Source organism: Ceratotherium simum, chromosome 11 (genome assembly GCF_057802395.1).
Source record: "Ceratotherium simum simum isolate JZ-2026a chromosome 11, ASM5780239v1, whole genome shotgun sequence".
Classification (NCBI taxonomy): domain Eukaryota; kingdom Metazoa; phylum Chordata; class Mammalia; order Perissodactyla; family Rhinocerotidae; genus Ceratotherium; species Ceratotherium simum.
In genome coordinates, this window is record NC_141910.1 from 49175031 (window position 1) to 49192055 (window position 17025).

The 17025-nt window shown below is 40.1% G+C and overlaps 1 protein-coding gene across 4 annotated transcripts in view; it reads left to right on the forward strand.

Annotated features, from left to right (window-relative positions):
• The window catches only part of MEMO1 (mediator of cell motility 1), a 150413-nt gene that overhangs the window by 56738 nt on the left and 76650 nt on the right, over nucleotides 1-17025 (forward strand). The gene's annotated exons all lie outside the window — the stretch shown is intronic.

The following is a 17025-nucleotide window of genomic DNA, read 5'->3' on the forward strand; positions in this document are numbered from 1 at the left end:
TGAACCCCGGGCTGCTGAAGTGGAGCCTGTGAACTTAACTTCTATGCCACCAGCCAGCCCCTGATCCACTTTTTCTTTTCTTTTTTTTTTTTTTTTGTGAGGAAGACCGGCTCTGAGCTAACATCTATTGCCAATCCCCCTCCTTTTTTTTCCCCAAAGCCCCAGTAGATAGTTGCATGTCATAGTTGCACATTCTTCTAGTTGCTGTATGTGGGACGCCGCCTCAGCACGGCCGGACAAGTGGCGTGTCGGTGTGCTCCCAGGATCCGAACCCAGGCTGCCAGTAGTGGAGCGCGCGCACTTAACTGCTAAGGCATGGGGCCGGCCCCTGATCCACTTTTTCTGATCAAGCTCTGTAAGTGAAAACTCTTAGAGAATAAAATCTCTATTACACAGAAAAGGGTGAGAAAGTGGTAATGTCTACAAATTTGTTTTGTGGTGGAAATGTATGAAAAATGAAAATTCTATCTTTTCCTTTTATCTTGAGAAACTTTTATTTTTAAGCAGTTGCCTGAGAAGTGTTACCTTGTGTGGGAAGTGTTATCCTAGTCCAGACTCTTTCCAATAAGACAGACTTGTTTTATTTTTCCACAGATTATGTTTTTGGATTTGGTACTAAATTATCCAGATTCACTAGTATCAACTGGCTGTTTGTAACCCAAAGGAAAAAAAAAAAAAAAAACACAACAAAGAGAAAACGTGCTAGCTACAATTGGAAGAAAATAATGATTCCTGGTTAGATATGCATTAAGGAAGTATTGTGGACCCAACTTTAAGTATTTTTGTATTACTTTAGGTGGTTGCCCTTTATGAGCCGGGTTCATATTTTCCTCACTAGAGTACTTGCCCCATGTTAGATGATAAACATGGTGTATCTTTTTGAAGCCACCATTTAAATTGCAAATAGCGCATGGGAGTTTTGAAATTACTATGGATATTGTGTTGTCACTTAGTCTACTACATTCTCATGAATTTTTGGACTAAAACAGAAGACTTAAAAGAGAATTTGAGTTTGTGTATCAGTTTCCATGAATCTGAGTTCATTTTCCTTTGTCATCAGGATTGAGTGGAAAAACTAGGAAGGCATTGATCGAAGTGAGAGGCTAGAACCAGTATAAAAAATAAACAGGTAAATTTTAAGTAAAAACAGTGGAGGTCACTTATGGCTTCAAAGTAGTTTGGAGGTAAAAATTCATGCATTTATATATTGCTAACTTACGGATTATATGATCTATTTATTGTAATGAAAAATCTCAGTTATAAATGTTCCAAGAGTCTGGTAGCTGCATTCATTCACATAGCATGTGCAAATAAACTCCTTTATAGCAGTGGGCCTCACATTTTAATGTGTATCAGAGTCATGGAAAGCCTGTTAAAAACTCCTGGTCACCATCCCCAGAGATTGTGATGACAAAGCTCTGGAGTAAGACCTAGAGGTTTTTATTTTTTAGCCTTTGGGATCTAGCTAAGAGATTTCTTTCTTTCTCTTCTTTTTTTTTTTTTTTTTTTTTTGGTGAGGAAGATTAGCCCTGAGCTAACGTCTGTTGGCAACCCTCCTCATTTTACTGAGGAACATTGGCCCTGGGCTAACATCCGTGCCCATCTTCCTCTACTTGTATGTGGGATGCCTGCCACAGTGTGGCTTGATAAGCGGTGCATCGGTCCATGCCCGGGACCTGAACCTCTGAACCCTGGGCCACCAAAGTGGAGTGTGCGAACTTAACCACTACACTACCGGGCCAGCCCCGAGATTTCTTTCCTAAATAAACACATCAGATGATTCTGGTCTATAGATTTTATTTTATTTATTTATTTATTTTTGCTGAGGAAGATTTGCCCTGAGCTAACATCTGTGCCAATCTTCCTCTATTTTTTTTTTTTTTGAGGAAGATTGGCCCTGAGCTAACATCTGTTGCCAGTCTTCCTCTTTTTCTTTTCTCCCCAAAGCCCCATTACATAATTGTATATCCTAGTTGTAGGTCCTTCTATGTGGGATGCCACCTCAGCATGGCTTGATGAGTGGTGAGTATGTCTGCGCCCAGGATCTGAACTGGTGAACCCCGGGCCGCTGAAGCGGAGCATGCGAACTTAACTGCTGTGCTACCTGTCGTGCCCCCATCTTCCTCTATTTTGTATGTGGGTCGCCACCACAGTGTGGCTGACAAGTGGTGTATGACCGCACCTGGGATCTGAACCCGTGATCCTGGGCCGCCCAAGCAGAGTGTGCTGAACTTAACCACTACCCCACAGGGCTGGCCCCCAATATAGACCACTTTTTGACTAGAATAGGAGAACGAGTTATGGATTCTAAAAGGATGAAAAAAATCGTACTCCATTAGTTAAAAAGATTTAATGGCAGGATCAAAAATCTTCAGGGTTGTGAGTAATTTAAAAAGCAGTATAATGGAACATAATAGGGTTGGTTTTGAATTGGACTTGTCTTCTCTAAAGGCCAATATTGTAGTAATTGTTTGCTAGACGTTAATAATGGATAACTTGTGGCTGGCAAGAAGACTCAACAATCATGTTGCTTTTTTATGGTCCAAGTAGAAAATATTCATCTTAGGAGTCAAAGTACATTTTTCTTTGGTTAGAGAAATAGAATATTTAGTTTATTTTGAAATGCCAAATATAATTGAGGTAGGGCACTGGATTTTAATTTTTATCGAATGAGGCATGGGTTGAATGACTTAATCTTTTAAAATATTATTTTGAGGAGAGTGGTGACGTTATAGTGAAACAGGCATTGTTGTGCATGGTGCATGATTATGAATGGATGCAATTTTGGGTAACATTTTGAATTTGTGTATTGAAATCTTAAAAAGGCTCATACTAATTTGCATAGTAATTCAGTTTCTGAGAATCTGAAAAGAAAATAATGTTAAATATGGAGTTGAGATACATATTATAGAACTGTTTATAATAGTACAAAAAATTAGAAACAACCTAACAATCTTATATTATGAGTGATGTTTAAGAGAGCAGTGATCCATTCACACAAAGCGATATTATTTAACCATAAAATATCTTTAAATAGAGTTCATAATATAGGAAAATGCCTATGCTATAATGTTATGTACATAAAAGCAGGTTACAGAATTGTATATCGTTTTAAAGACTAAAAGGAAATTTGGAAAATATGAATTTTGGTGATTTTTATAATTGTGGGATTATTGCTTTTTTCCTCTTCTTAATATGTATTCTCCAAATTTTCTATGCCGAATGTATTTTCTTTTATAGTGAGAAAATAGCAAACAAAAATCAATACCTTGATCTTAAAAAAGATTTTAGATAAGATACTATAACCAGGCACTGTTAAGGGATTTAGGGGCATCATTTGATAGAGATAAGGAATTTGTGTATAAATAGAGAATAGGAGTAGGAATAGAGAATTCAAATTAATAGACTGTTAAAGAGATCAATGTACTAACCCTTATTTTCAGATTACAGTTTTATAAATGATGTGGAAGGAGAAGTCCACTGTGATCCTCCAAATTTGCATCTCTTTTAGGTGTAAAATGCTAATGGAATTGACACTAATTCTAGAAATTTTGAGAAACTCTATATGAGTGGGCAGAAAACTGATAAGTGATTTCCAGTTGACTAAATGTGAGAGTTGGTGGGTACACACTAAAGATTGTTCATTTGGGTGGTTAGTTGCCCCTATGCAATTGTATTATGAACTACAGAGTTTAGCTAAAAGTGTAAATACATTCTTGTAATGTTTAAATAAATTAGTGGATAATAAGGAATCCAAGATATTTAGATTTGGCCTAATCTTTAAGATTTATATCAAGGAGAACAATCAGTGTTCTGGACAGCGAGGGCTTTTTGGTTTGATACAGTATGGCTTTTGGGTCAGATTCAGTGTGATAATTCTTGTGTTCTTGTGTTCACAGGGGTATTTATTTTCTGAGTGAGGAGTCCTCTCATAGATACATAAAAACAACAGTATCCCTTGAGATGTATCTAAAAATAAGATACTAAGTTTTGTAAACATTATAGCAATAAATTCTTAAGTATGTGGTCACAGTAGGGTATCAATAATGAGAGAAAAGATTTGGGGAGAACTACTGAAATGTTACTTATTTTTAAAATTAAATGAGATTATTATCATCATTGGTAAGGCTTCTCAGAAACTACTTTCATTGTAGTGAGAAGAGGTGGTTCCCAAATGCTGGCCTTAGATGAATTTTTTGCTGTTCTGCATTGAGCTAAAAAATATCAGAACATTGTAGTGAGTGTGGTTTTCGTAGTGCTACTATGGTTCATTGATTTTAAGATGTACATTTTCCCACATTTTAACATTTCTGAAATTGAGATGTGTTTTAGAATCAATGGCATCTTAAAATCATTGTCAGTAATGAAATAGTTGTCACTGCCTACACGTACGTGAACTCAGTAATTAATCCTGCTAGTATGACTAGACAATTGCAACCCATTGATGTTTCTGTTAACATACCATTTAAGGACTATTTATAGAAGAGATTACCATTCCTGGGTAGTCTTCTGAAACCTTCTGTTAATTACATCTTCTGGTGATACCTTTGGTAACATCAAGAAGGGTATGGCATCAAGACTTAGACAGTGTGTGTCAGTTGCTTGGACGAGAGCCCCAGAGGCAATAGAGGAACACTTTTAAAAGAAATATTGCATCACTAATTCTTTCAATGATATAGATGATAATATTATGGAAAACCAAAGATTACCAATGACTCGGAGTTAAAAAGCAATTTAGATGTCAGATTGTGAATGTGAAGAAAATTTTAAGAATACCTTGAATTTATTTTGCTTTTTTTTATACATTAACACAATAGTGTTATATGAAAATTCATGTTCAGAGAGCTTTTCTAATAAATATAAAAAGTTCTAAGTGATAAGAAGCCATATGCCCTAGTTTAATTGGAAAGTTTTTTTTTTCTTTCTTAGTGGTACATACGTAAAATAATGGTGCACCTTAATATTGGTGCTATCTTGGAGTCAATGAAATATGGTTAATTTATTCAGTTTAAAGGACTGAGATTATCTTAAAATTGTGCTCTTCTTACTTTTTGGTGTTATATTTATTTTATGAAGTCATGGTGATCATAGACAAACAGTTGATATGATTTAAATGGCTTTTCTTGGTAAAATAAAAAATTGGCAACCCTATGTTGGTCTCCCCAATTTTGAAATTTTATTGGCTTGTGAAATTCAGAGATCTAGGAACCACTGTTATAACAAGTCTAACATATTAATTTTATGATTTGTAGATTTTCAACCACAGGTCAGAGTTTATTTCATAGTTTGGTTTGAACAGATTTCACTGAATGATTAATAGCAAAATACTAGGTGGTGACAGCCTATTTGGCTTTGTAATTTTTGCTTCAGCTTTTTCTGTTGTTACTTTGCCTTAACCAGTTCTATGGAATTGAGTTTACTGTGCTGATAGGCAGGTACCACTTAAGAAAGAATGGTAAAAAAGGTGTGGCAATTGGTCATTCTTTACCTTATATATGTGGAATAGTTTGAGCAACACTGGAAAGCTCCTCCCCTAACCAAAAATGTTTCTCCTACTAGCTTCTCCTGGTGTCTGAAATTTTCGTCTTTCAGCATTCTTTGAATTTAAGACATTGACAGTTATAAGCTCCATGAAGGCAGGCATCACATCTGTCATTTTTATTGTTATAGCTCCAGCATCCATCTGCTTCCTGGCACATAAATAGCTGTTCCATAAATATTTATTCAATTAACAAATGAAGGCAAATGTGATTTGTGACATTAAAACATTATAGGTCATAATTAACCTTATCGTGTAATAATTTATTAAATAGCTAGTAGAAAATAAAGCTGTTAGGTAATTGAAACACAGTTCAGATAAATTCTAGGAAAGGTAAGTGATAGGTCTGGAGTGTTTCTCAGGCTTTTCAAAGTATATATCCTCTTTCCCTGACTTTTAGGAACCCTCTTCATGTCAGAAAATACAGATTTTCCTACAAGACAGTAGTTCTTGTTTATTATCTGTTGCTTGAGAAAATATATGATTAAAAAAGGGTAAATTTTTTAACCCTTTTAAATGTCCATGTATTTCTTAATCCATGATTCATAGATCTTGCGTTTATCTAGACATTTATTTTATCTCTAGATAAAACTTGGTATGTGTATAGATTTGTGGAGTCCTTGGGGTCCAAGGCCCTTTTTTGGTTGGCAACCATTGACCTAGACTTGGTACTGGAGTGTGGTCTATAGGCCAGCAAACATTGCTGTCATTTGGGGAGCATGTTAGAAATGCAGAATCTGAGGCCCTACTCCAGACCTATAGATTCAGAATTAGCATTTTATTTATTTACTTTTTATTATTTATTTTTGTGAGGAAGATCAGCCCTGAGCTAACATCCATGCCAGTCCTCCTCTTTTTGCTGAGGAAGACCGGCCCTGAGCTAACATCTATTGCCAATCCTCCTCCCTTTTTTCCCTTTTTCTCCCCAAAGCCCCAGTAGATAGTTGTATGTCATAGTTGCACATCCTTCTAGTTGCTGTATGTGGGACGCGGCCTCAGCATGGCCGGAGAAGCGGTGCGTTGGTGTGCGCCCAGGATCCGAACCTGGGCTACCAGTAGTGGAGCACGTGCACTTAACCGCTAAGCCACGGGGCCGGCCCCCAGAATTAGCATTTTAACAAGATCCTCAGGTGGTTTGTTGCACATTGTTGGAGAAGAGTTTATAGAACACATGACTTTTGTTCAGAGTAAGTGGACTGAAATTTTTTTTTTTCTTGCAAAGAGGAATAGGAGGAACTGGCCAAACAGAGATAGAAAAGTGTAGAAAACCATTTTGGCTTACTTCTAAAATATGGAAATTAATTAGTTGCATAGAATTCCTAAAAAAACAGGTGCATGTGTAATATCTCTGTGGTTTTGTTCTATGTGAATAAACTTGTGAAATATTGTTCGGATGCAAGTGGGATTCAAACAGAATTGTTAATTGAATTGCCTATAGCACATTATTTTTTATTTTTTTTTTGAGGAAGATCAGCCCTGAGCTAACATCCATGCCAATCCTCCTCTTTTTGCTGAGGAAGACCGGCTCTGAGCTAACATATATTGCCAGGCCTCCTTTTTTTTCCCCAAAGCCCCAGTAGATAGCTGTATGCCATAGTTGCACATCCTTCTAGTTGCTATATGTGGGCCGCGGCCTCAGCATGGCCGGACAAGCGGTGCATTGGTGCGTGCCCGGGATCCAAACCCGGGCCGCCAGTAGCGAAGCGGGCACACTTAACCGCTAAGCCACAGGGCCGGTCCTATAGCACAGTATTTATTGTCTATTTTTTAAGGAAATACTTTAGCATTTGTCCTTTGGGAACTTATTTTTTACTCTTTTGTCCAAAGAAGTAAATGCCCATTTATCCCTCTCAGGACAAGGTGACACAACCATGAAGTAGTTTTGCTAGGATTTAACAATGCTTTTGATTTTTCCATTCATCAGTGTACCTTCAAATCCAATGGTGTTTGGATAACGAGCAGATATTTACATCATCTTCATATATTAAGGATGCCATGCCAAGTATATCAGCCACTGTGGAAGAACTCAAATTCACTTTTTTACTTGATACTTTATAGATCAGTTAAGCAACCATATTAATAAACAGATACTCAGATTAATAAACAGATATTAATAAAACAGATACAATTATCTTTAAATAAGATAATTGAGGGGGCCGGCCCGGTGGCACAAGCGGTTAAATGCGCGTGCTCCGATGTGGCGGCCTGGGGTTCGCTGGTTCAGATCCCGGGTGCGCGCCGACGCACTGCTTGGCAAGCCATGCTGTGGCGGCGTCCCATATAAAGTGGAGGAAGATGGGCCCGGATGTTAGCCCAGGGCCAGTCTTCCTCAACAAAAAAAGAGGAGGATTGGCAGATGTTAGCATAGGGCTGATCTCCTCCCAATAAATAAATAAATAAATAAATAAATAAATAAATAAATAAATAAATAAAATTGAGAAACTTAGAGTTTGGCTTTTACCTTAGGATCCTTCTGAAGAAATTGGTCCTTTTACAGAAGGACTGATAAGAAAGCTTGGTTTAGTGCTTAAAATCAGTGAAGTTGGTGGCAGTAAGGTGGCCGAATTGGGAGATATTATTTTCTTTGCTTTTCTCTGTTTTTCCATTTCTGTTTTGTAAACTTCCTGTAATGTGAAAATATTTGGAGCAATACTTAAGTTAATATAAAATTTATTAGGCAGCTAAAAGTTTAATTTACTTTGAAAATAGAAACTACTTTTTCTTGAGTTAACAATGACATTATTTAATATAAGTTTTTTGGTAGTTATTCTTAAATTTAAGTTTTAAAAATAAACTACCTCATTGCTGAATCAGACCTTTTCTGTGCTATGGCAGTCTACATATGGGCTGTCTGTTATAAGCTTGACTTGTTTATATATATAGTCCTGAACATATACAGAAGGATTTGCAAATTGTAGATGCTTAATCTCAATGGATGTTTGGGAAATAAACATTAGAAGAAACAAAGGGATGCCATTTCTTACCCATCAAATTTGGCAAAAATTAAAAATTCTGACAGTATCAAGTATTGGTAAGGATGTAAGGAAATGGGATTTAAAAAAAATTGATATCATAATACTTTATAACATTGTGGAATTTTAGTTGTACGTTATTGTTTGTCAGTCATATAACTGCTTCCCTTCACCCCTTGTGCCCACCCCATAAATCCCTTCCCCCTGGTCACCACCAAACTGTTCTGTCTGTGTGCTAGTTTATTTTCCACATATGAGTGAAATCATATGGTGTTTGTCTTTCTCTGTCTGGCTTATTTCACTTAACATAATAGCCTCCAGGTCCATCAGTGTTGTTGCAAATGGGATGATTTGGTCTTTTTTTATGGCTGAGTAGTATTCCATTGTATATAGGTATACTGCCTCTTCTTTACCTAATCATCAGTCGAGGGACGCTTGGGTTGCTTCCACTTCTTGGCTATAGTGAATAGTGCTGCAATGAACATAGCAGTGCATAAGACTCTTTGGATTGTTGATTTCAGAATCTTTGGATAAATACCCAGCAGCAGGATAGCTGGATCATAAGGTATTTCTATTTTTAATTTTTTGGGGAATCTCCATACCATTTTCCATAGAGGCTGCACCAGTTTGCATTCCCACCAGCTGTGTATGAGGGTTCCTGTTTCTCCACATCCTCTCCAACACTTGTTGTTTTTTGTCTTGGTGATTATAGCCATTCTAACGGGCGTGAGGTGATATCTTAGTGTTGTTTTGATTTGCATTTCCCTGATGATTAGTGATGTTGAACATCTTTTCATGTGCCTATTGGCCATGTGTATATCTTCTTTGGAGAAGTGTCTGTTCATTTCCTCTGCCCATTTTTTGATCGCGTTTTTTGTTTTTTTGTTGTTCAGTTGTGTGAGTTCTTTATATATTATGGAGATCAACCCCTTGTCAGGTGTATGTTTTGCAAATATTCTCTCCCAGCTGGTGGGTTGTCTGTTCATCTTGATTCTGGTTTCGTTTGTCTTATAGAAGCTCTTTCATCTGATAATATCCCACTTGTTTATTTTCTCTTTAGTTTCCCTAGTCTGAGTAGGCATGTCATCCGAAAAGATTCCTTTATGACCAATGTCAAATAGTGTGTTGCCTATATTTTCTTCTATGAGTTTTATAGTTTCAGGTCTCACCTTCAGGTCTTGGATCCATTTTGAGTTAATTTTTGTGAATGGTGATAGCAGATGGTCCACTTTCATTCTTTTGCATGTGGCTGTCCAGTTTTCCCAGCACCATGTATTGAAGAGACTTTCCTTTCTCCATTGTCGAAAATTAGCTGTCCGTATATGTGTGGTTTTATTTCTGGGCTTTCAATTCTGTTCCATTGATCTGTGTGTCGGTTTTTGCACCAGTACCATGCTGTTTTGATTACTATTGCTTTGTAGTATGTTTTGAAGTCAGGGATTGTGATGCCTCCTGCTTTGTTCTTTTTTCTTAGGATTGCTTTAGCTATTCGGGGTCTTTTGTGGCCCCATATAAATTTTAGTATTCTTTTTTCTATTTCTGTGAAGAATGTCATTGGGATTCTGATTGGGATTGCATTGAATCTGTAGATTGCTTTAGGTAATATAGACATTTTAACTATGTTTATTCTTCCAATCCACATGCATGGGACATCTTTCCATTTCTTTATGTCATCATGGATTTCTTTCAATAATGTGTTGTAATTCTCATTGTATAGGTCCTTCACCTCCTTGGTAAGATGTATTCCTAGGTATTTTATTCTTTTTGATGTAATTGTAAATGGTGTCATCTTTTTGAGCTCTCTTTCTGTTAGTTCATTATTAGCATACAGAAATGCAACTGATTTTTGTAGATTGACTTTGTACCCTGCAACTTTGCTGTAGTTGTTGATTATTTGTAATAGTTTTCCAACAGATTCTTTAGGGTTTTCTATATATAAAATCATGTCATCTGCAAATAGTGAGAGTTTCACTTCTTCGTTACCTGTTTGGATTCTGAAGGATATTTTTTATTTATTTATTTTTTTAATTTTTTTCCCCCCAAAGCCCCAGTAGATAGTTGTATGTCATAGATGCACATCCTTCTAGTTGCTGTATGTGGGACGTGACCACAGCATGGCCGGAGAAGCGGTGCGTCAGTGCGCCCCCCAGATCCGAACCCCGGGCTGCCAGCAGCGGAGTGCCTGCACCCAACCGCCAAGCCACGGGGCTGGCCCTGAAGGATATTTTTTTTTTTTTTTTTTTTTTTTGTTTGTGAGGAGGACCAGCCCTGAGCTAACATCCAATGCCAATCCTCCGCTTTTTAGCTGAGGAAGACTGGCCCTGGGCCAACATCCATGCCCATCTTCCTCTATTTTATATGGGACGCCGCCACAGCATGGCTTAACAAGCGGTGCGCTGGTGTGCACCCGGGATCCGAACCGGCGAACCCCGGGCCGCCGCAGCGGAACGTGCGTACCTAACCCCTTGCGCCACCGGGCCGGCCCCTGAAGGATATTTTTGATGGATAGAGTATTCTTGGCTGAAAGTTTTTGTCTTTCAGAATTTTGAATATATCATTCTACTCTCTTCTAGCCTGTAAAGTTTCTGCTGACAAATCGGCTGAGAGCCTGATAGGAATTCCTTTGTATGTTATTTATTTATTGATTGATTTAAAATTTTTTGTTTATTGCTATAACATTAGTTTATAACATTGTATAAATTTCAGGTGTACATCACTATACTTCTGTTTCTGCATGGATTACATCATGTTCTCATGTTCACCACCCAAATACTAATTGCAATCCATCACCACACACATGTGCCCAATCCCCCTTTCCCCCTCCTCTCTCCCCCCTTCCCCTCTGGTAACCACCAATCCAATCTCTGTCTCTATGTATGTTATTATCTACTACTTAATGAGTGGGATTATACGGTATTTGACCTTCTCCCTCTGACCCATCTGTGCCCGTCTTCCTCCACTTTATACAGGATGCCACCACAGCATGGCTTGCCAAGCGGTGCGTCGCTGTGCGCCCGGAATCTGAACCGGCGAACACCGGGCTGCTGCATTGGAGCGCGCGCAGTTAACTGCTTGCGCCACCGGGCCAGCCCCTTCCATTTCTTTGTTGACGTTCTCACTGAGTTCATCCATTCTTCTCCCTAGATCATTGAGCATCCTTAACACTCTGTTTGAACTCTCTGTCGGGTAGGTTGCTCTTTTCTGTTTCACTTAGTTCCTTTTCATGGGTTTTGTCCTGTTCCCTTACTTGGAGCATATTCCTTTGCCTCCTCATTTTGCCTCTTTCCCTGTGCTTATGTCTATGTATTAGGTAGGTCAGCTTCATCTCCCGCTGTTGGAGAGGTGACCTTAAATAAGTGATGCCTTATGAGGCCCTTCAGTGTGCTTCCCTGAGTTCTGAATGTTCCAGGAGTGACCCCTATGTGGGCTACGTGTGTCCTTCTGTTGTGGCGTGGTTGCTCTCCCTGTAGGTGCCCAGGGAGGCTGAACTATGCCCCTGGGCAGCTGTTATAATGCTAAGCTGCTTGTAGTTGTTGGGGGCTCTTCAGTCTCTCTGTCAGGTGTGGGGAGCCCCAGCACAGTTGGCTGCAAGTTCTAATAGCACATTTGTTTTTTTTTTTTAATTTTTTAATTTATTTTATTTTATTTTTTCCCCCCAAAGCCCCAGTAGATAGTTGTATGTCATAGCTGCACATCCTTCTAGTTGCTGTATCTGGGACGCGGCCTCAGCATGGCTGGACAAGCGGTGCGTTGGTGTGCGCCTGGGATCCGAACCTGGGCCGCCAGCAGCGGAGCGCGCGCACTTAACCACTAATCCACAGGGCCGGCCCTAATAGCACATTTGTGTTGCAGTATTTCTTTTAAGTGAGTAGGCCCCCAGCGTAGCAGGTTGTTAGGCTCAGGGGCTTACAATTGCTATAAGCCTCCAGCCTTTAGGTCTCTTGTCAGCTCTCTGAGGATTGCAACTGGGTGGGGCTGTCCTCAGGGCCGGGAGCACCCAATTGTTTCAGGCTTTGGAAGGTGGGGAAAACCCCCTAGGTGGTCTTTGAGAAGCACAAATCTTCTGCAGCTGACAAGCCCCACTGCCCACTTGTACACACACACAGTTAACACAGTCCTGCCCTATGTGCATGCACTGATCTCCTGAAATGGACCCAGTCTCTCCAAGATGGGAGCCCCACACACTCTACCCCTGCCCCACACTCTCCTCTCGCTCCTTGAACACACCTACCCCACTGAAGTGAGCCCAGTTGCCAGGTTGCAGAGAATCCAGTCACCAATCTGTGGAGGCCAACAAGTTGCCCAAGGGCTTGTTGTTGGTGGGGCCAGTCCCTAGGGTGGGCTGCCTGCCCTGGGTGAGCTGGACTAAATCGGTGCTCTAGTGGGTGGGGCAGACCCTGGGCTAGCAGGCCCCAGGAAGAACTCCAGTGGCGTTTGCCAGTGTCTGTGTCAGCACGCCCACACCAGGCCACAACAATGTCCCAGTCCCTGGAGAGGTCTCACCTCTCACTGAGATGCACTCAGAGCCTATTATGTGAGTCTCGTTTCCCCAAATGGCTGTGCACCTTTCTTTCTGGTGATTTTAGGTTGCTTTCTGAAACGGGTGAATTTGTGCATGGACCCTTTAAGAGCCAGTTGTAATTTCTTTGTGAGCCACCTTTTCTGTGAGTACTCCGCAATGTTTTAGTAGCAAGCAAACTGAGATATTATGGCACTCGTCTCGATTGTGCTGGGTCCACAAAATGCCTACAGTGGGGGCGCTCCCTGGCTCAGGGCCCCGCTCCTCCAGTGAGGGCTGTGCACTTTTGGGCTGCTCGCAGGCGGCCGTGAGCTGCTGGGGCATCCGAAGGTGGCGTTTTTTTCTCTCCATAAGGGAATTTCTGCCTCTTCCACCTCAATTAGGATTGTCCTTTGTTGCAGGAGTTCCTCTTATCCTGTTTTCAGTTCTCTCTCAGGGGTAATTTTTCCACGAGTGGTTGTAAATTGGCTGTGTCCGTCAGAGGAGGTGAATTCAGAGTCTGCCTATGCCGCCATCTTTTTTTTTTATAATTTTATTTATTTATTTTTTTCCCCCAAAGCCCCAGTAGATAGTTGTATGTCATAGCTGCACGTCCTTCTAGTTGCTGTATGTGGGACTCGGCCTCAGCATGGCCGGAGAAGCAGTGCGTCGGTGCACGCCCAGGATCCGAACCCAGGCCGCCAGCAGCCAAGCGCACTCACTTAACCGCTAAGCCACAGGGCCGGCCCTATGCCGCCATCTTGACTTCTCTCTCCTGTACGTTATTTTTTTTTGTCTGGCTGCCCTTAATATTTTTTCTTTGTCGTTGACTTTTGCCGGCTTTACTCTACTGTATGCCTTGGAGAGGGTCTTTTCATGTTGATATTTTTAGGAGATCTGTTGACTTCATTCACTTGTATTTCCAGCTCCTTCCCCAGGTTTGGGAAGTTCTCAGCTATTATTTCTTTGAACAAGCTCTCTGCTCCTTTTTCCCTTTCTTCTCCCTCTGGAATACCTATAATCCTTATGTTGCATTTCCTAGTTGAGTTGGAGATTTCTTGGAGAATTTCTTCATTTCTTTTTAGTCTTAGTTCTCTCTCCTCCTCCATCTGGAGCATTTCTGCATTCCTATCCTCTAAATTGCTAATTCTTTCCTCCATATTGTCAATTCTGTTCTTTAAAGTTTCCAGATTTTTATCTCCTCTATTGTGGTTTTCATCTCCAACATTTCTGATTGGTTTTTCTTCGTAGTTTCAGTTTCTTTTGTGAAAAAGTTCCTGATTTCATTGAATTGTCTTTGTTTTCTTGTAATTTGTTGAGCTTTTTTATGATAGCTGTTTTGAATTCTCTATCGTTTAGGTTATAAATTTCTGTGCCTTTAGGATTGACTTCTGGGTGCTTGTCATTTTCCTTCTGGTCTGGAGATGTAATATATTTTTGCATAGTGCTTGAGGGCGTTGGCTTATTTTTCCTCATTTTGAAGATATCTTGTTGCAGCTTCCACCTGCCGCCACGGTGTAGGGGTCAAGAACTGTGTATTCTGAGCTCTCCACAGTCCATAGGCGCTCTTGCTGACCAGCTGTGCTGGTTCTCCGGGCCTGTGGAGGGGCTTTTTCTTTCGCCTGCCCGATCCCGGGTGCTTCTCCTTCTTCCCTTGCTATCTGCTCTCCTGGGGTGCTAGCTTGATGACGATACCCCTGCAACAGTTCAGTCCCCTCCATATGGGAATTTCCTAGAGGCTGCAAGAGAACTTGGAGAGTGATGGTGTTCTCCATGGGGAGCTGTCCCTTCCCTTTCTTTCTGAGAGCTGTGCAGTTCTGGAGGGGAGGGGCTCTTTCTTTTGCCTGCCTGATCCCGGGGCTTCTTGTTCTGCCCTTGCCATCTGCTTTCCTGGGGTGCTAGCTTGACGAAGACACCCCTGCAACAGTTCAGTCCTCTCCATATGGGAGTTTCCCACAGGCTGTGAGAGAACTTGGAGAGCGATGGTTTTCCCATGGAGGGCGACCCCTCTCCCCTCTCTCTCAGAGAGCCGAGTGGTCCTGGTCCCAGGGTCACTGTCATTGGGGAAGGAGAGGGGTTCTCCTTACCTTCTTCCACTTCCTCTGGGGGTACCAGCACCTCCACTTTCACATGTAAGGCTACATGGGTCTCTCAGACTTCTTTTGTGTTGTGTGAATGTCCTTGGTTGGTATTTGAATGTCCTTTTTGTTGTATCTTAGTGGGGGAGAGTGTAAGAGGGAAAGCTCACTCCGCCATGATGCTGACGTTACTCCTCAAGGATCGGAAATGGGAATTTTTAACCATTGCTGATGTCGGAGAAATGTAATTTAAACCAAAACCTCCTGCCATCTCAGAAACCCTCTCTTCAAAGATAGAAGAATAAGCATTAAGCTAGAATGTGATGCACATCATAGGCAATCTGCTAAGAGACGGAAAAGACCTAAAGAGAGTTCACCCTTTTATATAGCTAAGCAGATACAACCTATTACACGTTCTCAAGATAAATTATAAGTCGTGCTCAAGTAAGAGGACTTGATAGCAACATTTGTCACACATAGTTCATCTTAAATTCACATGGTAATTGGGGTGACCATATGTATTAGCTAATTGGCTTTATCCAAAGGAAAAATAAACTCATATCTTTATGACAGGAGGTAATTTTGCAACTTGGAGCTAGGTGGCCCACCAAAATTAGTCTCCTATCCTGCTATAGAAACTGGCAGAAAGGGGTGCTTTCTCCCTTGATGATCACATTTCAAAGAGATGACTATTAGGTCATTGAGAAAGATAGTCCTGGGTTGCTGGTTAGAGGCTTATTTAGCTTTTAGAAAGATTTAAATACATTTCAAAGGGGCAGAGAAAGAATTTACAATTACAAGTTTTCTAAGGAAAATGCTCTAAGAAAAGTATGTTTGGAGTGTCTCTTCTCTTATTATTAACAGGGAGAGTTAAACCATTTATTTTTATTTGCCCTTATACCGGTGGGTAACTTGATCCGGCTGCTTTGGTGGGCAATTTAGCAATGTTCCAGCAGAGTTGAAGATGGGCATACCCTATGATCCTGTACTTTTACTCCCAAATAAATCCCAGAGAAACTCTTAACACACACTCACAAGAGATTTGTAGCATTGTATATTAACAATGAAGCAATAGAAACAACCAAAATGTCTGTGAACAGGAGAATGAATAGATAAATTTGGGTATATCCATACGTTACAATACTATGCAGCACTGAAAATGAATGAATTAAAGCTACATATATAAACATGAATAATTTTTAAAAATAATGTTGAAGGACTAAAACAAGTTGTAGAAGGACATATACAGTATACTTATATAACATTTAAAAACATGTAGAACAAAATAATACACATATTATGGAGACATATATTAGTAAAAGTATAATGCAACAATAAACACCAAAATCAGAAAGTGGTTACCTCTAAGGAGGGAGGTGTAATAATGTGATCAGCAAGGGATTCAACTGTCTTTATTATTTTGTTTCTTAATAAAGGAAGATCTTAAGTAAATAAGATAGACTGTTAAAATTCAGTTTATTTGGGAAGTGGTTCCATGGGTGTTTGTTATATTATCATCTAGATTCTTTTGTAATGTTTAAAAGTTTTTTACGATTAAAAATTTATGATTAAGGGCCGGCCCTGTGGCTTGGTGGTTAAGTGCGCGCGCTGCGATGCTGGCGGCCCGGGTTCGGATCCCGGGTGCGCATCGAGGCACCACTTCTCTGTCCAGCCTGAGGCCGAGTCCCACATACAGCAACTAGAAGGGTGTGCAGCTGTGACATACAACTATCTACTGGGGCTTTGGGGGCAAAAAATAAATAAAATCTTAAAAAAAAAAAAAAAATTTATGATTAAAAGTTTAAGAGTTTATGGTTAAAAGTTTAGGAAGAGAGAGCCGGAGAAAAAAGGAGCCAGAGAAATGGGGTGGTAGTTGGGGGAAAATCAAATCTGCTAGTATCATGTATTTGCATGCTAATAGTAATGATTTAGTGAAAA